Here is an 8,627-nt window from a genome sequence, read left to right as displayed (position 1 = left end):
AAACTGATGTTGATTCAGAAATACATGCCTCCGCTCGCAAAATTTCAAACTGCATTATCTCTTAAACGACAACAGATATCTCAAATCTGTTAAATGATAAATGATCTGCAGTTAAAGGACAACATTGTAGAAAATTTGGGACAATTCCAAAGTTCATCAAGGTCACAATGAATCATCAAATATATGATGCAATACCAAACTTGAGAACCGGAAGTCGTAGAGACATGGGACTACCACCATTCAACTCAGGACCACTTGACTTTTTAAATATCACAAGGTCAAGGTCATAGTACACTTTGAAGGTCAAGGTAAAATTTCATCATGACCTGACATTGACCTGAAATTGAAGGTCTTACAATACTGATCATTTTTGCAATTTATAGTAGGTTTATATTTGTTACCTTTAAAAAGATATACACGCAATACTATACTTGTAAGAATTATCTCGTCGTAACTTTTGAACAGACGTTCGGACAGTATTGAGCTTAATGTATAAAATGTAGAGCTCGTCGAGAGGAACATTTTATACACAGAATGTATGCAGCAAACTCTTATCGTTTTCTTAATATGTAAGCTTGAAATTGCAGCGTAAATTTTTTTTGCACTCAGTGACCTTTGACCTTGGGTGCAAATGAAAGGTCACATGAATTAAAGATTATTGGTGAAGGTGACAAGTCTCTACGACTTCCGGTTCTCGAAATAGAATTTTTTTAAAATTGTGTATAATTTTTCAAGGGAAACAACTTTTTATAAGGGTTGATAACAAACTAATTGTTTATGTTTATTAACATTGCCATCTGTTCTTGTACATGCTGCCATTTTTAATTCGATTCTATCTTTAATACTTTTTAAGAAAAATGCAAATAATAGAAATTGCTTCAAGGGGATATAACTCTCAAAGGGGATGATGAAATCCTACGCAGCCTCATATGGTAATACATCATAATGAGATCTACCTATTGTACAAATAAGGTCATGATATCTTTAAAAACAACGAAGGGGGGCCATGTTTAAAAAAACCAATAAAAGGGAGATAACTTATATAGTGGATGATGAAATCCTTAACAGGGTCATCTGGTAATACTTCATGATGAGGTCTGTCGATGGTCCATATTTGGTCTTGAAAACTCTAATAGAAACGAGGGGAGGGCAGGTAAAAAAAATGTTGGAAGAAAAAAAAGACATTGATTTTTTTTATTTATAACTTTTTTTTATTTTTTATTTATTTCTGTGTCTTCTTTTTTGTCTGAAATTAAAAAAACATGTATGAGAATAATATTTATAATGCAAAATAAAGCAAAATGTGTGCACTAGACACAGATGATGCTTCCTTTTAATATATAACGTTATAAAGAATCATCAGTGAAAACTCTTAATTATATCGCATTTAAATTTGTTCTTGATTTGAGTTTGGTGTATACATTGTGCGTAATTTTTAAACAATTTGTTAAGGCAAATTATAGTATAAACAAGTGAAAGTGTGTGCTACTGCTCACTGGTGATACCCCTGCCCAAATATTTCTGTAAACAGGAAGTTGTTGAGTAATGAATCTAAAAATGCATCACATGGTACAGCTGACTTATAAAACCTTAAAACCAAATTTCATAAATCCTTGTTTTGTAGTTCCTAAGAAAGATGTGACGAAAATTTTCAACTTGGCTGTCATGTGTAAAATGATACAAGTGTTCAGTAAACAGGAAGTTGTTCAGTGATGAATCTGAAAATGCATCATACAGTATAGGTGACTTATATAAACCCTGAAACTAAATTTCAGAAATTCTTGTATTGTAGTTCCTCAGACAAAATGTGACGAAAATTTTCAACTTGGCTATCATGTGTAAAATTATACACGTTTTCAGTAAACAAGAAGTTGTTTAGTGATGAATCTGAAAACGCTTCACACATTATAGCTAGCTTATATAAACCCTTAAACCAAATTTCAGAAATCCTCGTATTGTAGTTTCTGAGAAAAATGCGACAAAAATTATTCATGGGACGGACTGACAGATGGATGGATAAATGGACCGACGGAAGGACAGACAGAGGTAAAACAGTATACCCCCACTTTTTTAGGTGGCATTAACAGCTTGTTGTTTGGAGACTGTGGTCATCCATGTTAACAATGCTTATATCATGATGTTGGTTGATGCAGATTTGTTCAGATTATGTGAAAAAACTTATGATATATAAACTATATACCTAATTTCAAATCAATATGTTCATGCAAGAAGAAAAAAAATGTGGAAGTCTGATTTGCTGGACTGACAGATGGACAGACAAAAAGACAGACAGTTTGCAAAAGTCCCTTTCTTCTTTATTTGTTGGGAACAAATTAAATCAATAAATGAACCCTATGAAAAAACACACAATTGTCTTTTATTTTGTATGTGAATGTTTGAAAATCTATCAAATCATCGTGTTATACATGTATCTGTATACATTTACTTGCATGAGGTTAATTTGTATTTTATGCAGCTGATATGTTCTAATAAGGTTGTTGTGGTATGTTGTTGTCTATGATTTAGGTATTTTAATACACAGTTCTTATCAATTTGTTATGAAAATTCCTGGAAATGACTATCAGATGAATATTTGGTGGATATGTTGCTTAAAATATTGAAACATTAGACTAAATCATAGAATTTAATTTTAATATGTATTATTATTGATGAGCACAATACTTTTCATGGTTTACATCATGAGTAATTATGGTTATATCTTCTAAAAGGAAAGGGGGCATTGGTGGCCAAGTGGTTTAACTAGTTACTACTGTAATCACTAGCCAGTCAACACTGAGATTGTGAGTTCGAACTCTGCTTACGCTGGTGTACTCGATTCCAATCTTAATTGACTAGGATTGTCAGTTTTCTATCGAAGGTCTTTGGTTTTGTCCTGGCACTCCGGCTTCCTCTACCAATAAAAGTTGGCCGCCACGAAATAGCCCAAAAGCGGTGCTTAAAATTAGCGTTAAAAAACCAAAAAAATCAATCAATCAATCTAAAAGGAAGAATTATCTTTCTTTGTACTAATTAAATATAAATATAATTTTTTGTTGTGATTGTTGATTATATATACATATTTATATTTTTGGTTTTAATATATTTTACCTTTTGAATAAAACATATCCATTGACTTGATGCATTTATTTCACTGTATTACCAAACTAATCATGGTTATTGTAGTTATTCAATTTACATTGAAATTATTACATGTTTATCTATTTATACTATTAAAGGATTAGATTGATTTCATCGAGTCACAACTCTTCTGAAACCATACACAATCGGAAATATTTGTGATGATGTGTAAATGTAGTGTTTTGCACTTTTTAAATTTGAATTTGAAACAATCTTTTGACTGAAAACTTCAATTTTTGTAAAAATATCGAAATTTGGAGTTTGTTATTCATAAGTTTGTTATAAGTTTTTGGAGAAGCTGAGTGATGATCTGTCCATTAAAATTAAAACTGTTTTGTTTTAACACTTGCCTAATTTTACCTTTATTTTTGGGGATATAATGGAGATATATTAATAGTTATTACCTTTTTTATTCTTTTGGATGATGGTATTGTTACTTCCCACATTGATTAGTATATTTGTCTGTAAATAAATAAACAGAAATTAACAAGTATTATGAAAGTAATGCATGTTAAAAGATAGTTAACTACTTATTAAAATACAATGGACTGGAACCAAATACTAACTTGATCTATAACTTGCATTCTTTAAATTATATAACAAATGTTAAATATTTTTTAAGCGTTACAAAAAAAAAAAGTGTTTAATGTTTAATTTACATTTTATGTTTTATTTCATGAAGGTAAAGGAGTGCCTGTTATTTTAATATTTATATGAAATACTAACCAGAAGATCAGCAAGTATTAAATAATAACATATTTCATTTTTCTTTTAATTTTAAATCGCCATGCAGTATAAAGAATCCCGGTCTTACTATTTAGTCATATATTAACCAGACCATGAGACGGTTATGACAACTTTTCATCATATAGACGGAACTTCTTGATAAGTTTGAAGTCCCGTATACTGATTGTAAATTTAGTGTCAAACTGCAGCTCCATGTTTCTCCCCGTGTCTTATAATGTAATTCACTTTATAGTGGCCCCGACTCACTCATCCAAGAGGGCATATATTCTTAATACATCAAGGTCCTGAGACATTGAAAGACATACAAGTAAATGCTTATTAATTTAGGTGCCAACAGAAGTTTGGAAACAATTATTTTTACTTTTTTTCATGTAAAAAGTGGTAGAATTAGCAATATAGCGAGTGACTAATGTAAGGTAATATTTGATACGATCATCTAAAAAAGTGGTAGAATTTACTGTTTAATGTGGAAAAAATATCAATAAAGCGATGGCTGATTTAAGGTTCCATATTGTAAATTTATCTGTAAAATAATAATAATAGTTTCAAGTTTTACTTTCTTTTCCATTATAAATAAACCCTTTTTTTTCCTAATCGAAGTGTATACAGGAACAACACATGAAGAATAATAAAGTTTATTACGATACTCTTTCCCCAATTTCAATGTCCTCACAGTCAAAAATGTTTTTTCAAGTTTATCGAGTTCATAAAACCATCGTGTCAATGATGTGATCAATGTGCACCTTATATTCAGACGCCTTTAATAGTACTACTACTAGTCACGCGATATTATAAAGACACGCTCATACAAATTTAATAAGTTACATAAAATTAATATAAACCGGTTTACTGTAGGCAAACAGGTAAACGAGAATATTGTTCGATAGAACAACATTATTTACATGATGAATTTGTCTAAAACAATGATTACATGAATAAGTGAATGAGTAGGACGTAACATACCCCCTTCTTTGTTGGCGTTTTCCTCTAACCAGAATGAGTAATGGATTTACTGCATGTTTTCAGTATAATTGAACTTACTAATTTAACTTATTCAGTCCATAAAATGACAGCAAGCAGAAACTTGAATTATGAACCCTTCACTTTTCACGAATGTGTCCTACCGAATTCGACTATTTACCGGATTTGTAATAGCATAAGCAACACGACAGGCGCCACATGTGGAGCAGGATCTGCTTACCCATCCTGAGCACCTGAGATAACCACCAGTTTTGGTGGGGTTTGTGTTGCGCAATCTTTAGTTTTCTATGTTGTTTTTTGTTTACTATTGTTTGTCTTTTTCATTTTTAGCCATGTTGTAGTCAGTTTCTTTTCGATTTGAGAGTTTGACTTTTCCTCTGGTATCTTTCGCCCCTCTTTAGTTTTATTCTTTATATTAAAGCCCATGTCTTATAAAAAACAGTACCAATCGAAACGAAAGCGTTTACCAAAAGACAGTTACAACAACAGTAAAAAAAAATAGAAACCATACGAACTCCACTAAAAACCGGAAGTACATCAGATGCTCCGGAAGGATAAGCATTTTCTGCACCATATACGGCAACCGTCGTTTTATTTCTTTGTTCAGTCTGGTAATGATGGAAACGTCAAATTTCTTGAAAGATGACTTTACTATATGAGAGTCTAATCTCCTTTTAAGAACACACCAAAACAGATTCATTAGGTAAGGATCATTTTCATTATTCTCTAAGGGCATTTCTACAACAACCGTTTAATGATAAGGTAGATGCATTCAGAGCACTAGACTCCTGTCTGTTAAACTTTCAAAGGACGACATATATTTTGCATCGGTAAAGTAAATTTTGTGAAGGACATGACCACTTTTTCATTGATTATAGCATATTTCAAAAGTTCACACATAATTTGAAAGTAAAACTTTTAAGGATGTTATTAGAATATGCAATGGTTTAATTTTATTCAATTTAGCTATGTACTGATTGTTTTAGAACATTTCATTATCATTCTCATTAAAAAAAACCAACATAATAATTTAATGAAATACAATGAAATGAAATGAAATGTATATATATACCATCCGCCATAAGGGAGAATCAGCTAACATGGGTTTTTTTTCTTTCTTTTTCTTTAAAATATTCACCAGTTTTCTTAGTTATGCGGTGGCATGGCCTAGGTTTTGCTTGTATTCTTTGTTTTTTCCAAGACAAAGTAACTACCGATGATATATCTGTTCTGGACCATTGACGCGCCTGTCCAATTCTTCCCCTGTAATGACATAATGTTTCCCAGCACCTTCAGTATGACTGAGCTTATGCACTAGTCGGCTAGGAATACTGTGAGCTCTTATCAAACTTACCCTGGCAGTAACTTTGTCGGTTACTGTATTTTCGTCTGATCCCTGCGACAACGACGTGTTCTCTTTTGATTTAGCTTTTCGAATGGCAGATCTGGAACGAGGCTGTCTGTCGTCCGAATCTGTCTACTCCGCCTGTGGAGCACCACCGACCCTACCCCTAGGTTCTACACTCCCACTGACTTCATAAAAGAGGAGTGAATCAGGAGGGTCAATCCCGGGGGCGATTACACTGGTGTGGATCAAAAGGGTGTGGGGTACAATAAAAATGGGGATCCTTACATTAACAAACAAGCGGGCCCCCGGTATCACAACGACCATGGAACCCCCTAGACATTTTCCCCTGGAGCATACTATATACAAACTCAATTTAAATTTGAAATTCATTCACAGTTACCCAACGGGCTCTTAGTTTATTAAATGATAGCCAACGGGCTCTAAAGTCAGTACTATATGCAAAGGAGACAGGCCTGCCTACGGGTTAACTCCGTTCAGACGGCCACCATTGAGGTGTGCCTGCCGAAGAATCTCCATCGGAGAGTCTGCCCTCAAATCCCTCACTGCCTTAGCTACCTCATACAGGTGATGAGGTTTGCCACGCTGTGCATTAGGCGGGATGAGTAAGGTGCATCATTCTCTAAGAGGATCCGAAATGGCGGCACCATCCTCAAAGTTTCCTTCTGCTCAGAGTTAAAGGCACGGAAGCCCATTCCGAAACCGAAGTAAGCATTACAGAAGGATTTCTGCCACTTCCTCACCTGTTACCCCCCTCCCCCTGGAAGCTATGGAGGTGGATGAGCTGACTGGGATCGATCGCCATGATCTTTAAAACCTCACGATGAGCCCGAGCGTGCAAAACCACAGGCTGGTTCAAGCGACACGACTGAAGGGTCCACCTCAAATTCGAGACCTGACGAGCATGCAACCGCTCCTCAACCGTGAAACCCACCCCACCTCTCTAAGGGCAGACACACTGGAGTCCCCTGCACAATTGGGGCTCCACTCCCCTACTCGCGGACTGGGTAGGGAGGGAACGGGCATTGGAAAATGTCCTCTGGAGCTGAACACCCCAACCTGCCCCATGGGCGCGGGAGACTCCTGTGTGCAAACTGGAGCACCCTGCCTACCGAAAACTCCTGCTTTGGCTGGGGGACACCCCTACTTACTGGAGCAGTTCGCCTGGGAAGGCTCACTGGAGATTAGGTAGCCTCCAGAAAGGCCAGAGCTGACAATCCTGCAAGATCATCAACTCCACCTGCGCCCTCCAGTTCATGAGCGCTGACCTCCCACTGTGCCAATTTGCATACCGCTGCCATGGCTTCCCTCTCAGCGGTCAGCCCCACAGTCTCCAGCTGCCCAATCACCCAACTGATGGGGTTCCCCACAGCAGCACCCCCTAGAGCCCGGAAACCCCCAGGTTGCGGAACTCCTCGGCCACGTGTTCCGCCTGAATATGGCCTTCCAGGCCTGGCCCCCGACCGCTCCACCCTGCCCGTCACTGAGAGCTTGGAAGCCAGGCTGGATCGACACACCCCACTCCTTGGGGTGAGGCTTCCTGTAGTGGAGGTGGGAATCCTGCCTCGCTCCTCTTTGTGGCTCGCCGACGGCGGTCCCTCCTGTTTTTAGTCCTGTTATTCTTTCTTCCCCCACATCTGCCTCTCCCTCAGTGGCGTTCTCAGACTCCCCTTCTGATTCCCCCTTCAATATCAATATTCGAATTAAAAGGAAAGTTATATACGGTGTACAATGCACCGAAAATAAATGACCTTACTTTCTATGGGGAGTAAAGTGGTGGACAGTTCCATTTATACATTCGTATCTACTAGACGTCGTATTCCAACCACACATTCTGTTATGAGCATGTGGTAACAGTGTGTACAGGGCTTATATTTGGTTCGCGATGCTAAGTCTTTAGTTGTTTATATTGCGTCTTCTGTACCATTATTTGTCTGTTTGTCATTTTATTTTTTAGCCATGGCGTTGTCAGTTTATTTTCAATCTATGAGATTGACTCCCTCTGGTATCTTTCGCCCCTCTTTTGACTGACACCAATCCATACACATGCATTGAATAAATGTAACAAAATGTTGCTCTCAAAATACGGTCCAAATGATGCAAATTACGAGTCCAAAATATTCCTTTTAATTTGTTAGATCAAGTCCTTGCAGCACCTACATAATCTGTTGTGTCATTCCAAAGCATGTACATTTTTAATTTATCTGAACTTGTCTGATGTGGTATCAACTCTTTGCATTTGGTTTGTTGTTCTGTTGTTCTGATGTTTTCAATGGTTTGAATATTGGTGGAAAAATAGTTTTCGGATATTATACTCATCAGTGGAGTACTCAGTTAAATCCAATATAAGTTTGGACATTTTATAGTACTTGTTGCATTTCTTCCACTAGAACAT

This window comes from Mytilus californianus, unplaced genomic scaffold (genome assembly GCF_021869535.1).
Source record: "Mytilus californianus isolate M0D057914Y unplaced genomic scaffold, xbMytCali1.0.p SCAF_12, whole genome shotgun sequence".
In the NCBI taxonomy this organism is placed as follows: Eukaryota; Metazoa; Mollusca; class Bivalvia; order Mytilida; family Mytilidae; genus Mytilus; species Mytilus californianus.
The sequence above is the reverse complement of the archived record's forward strand: the minus strand, read 5'-3'. Positions refer to the sequence as shown.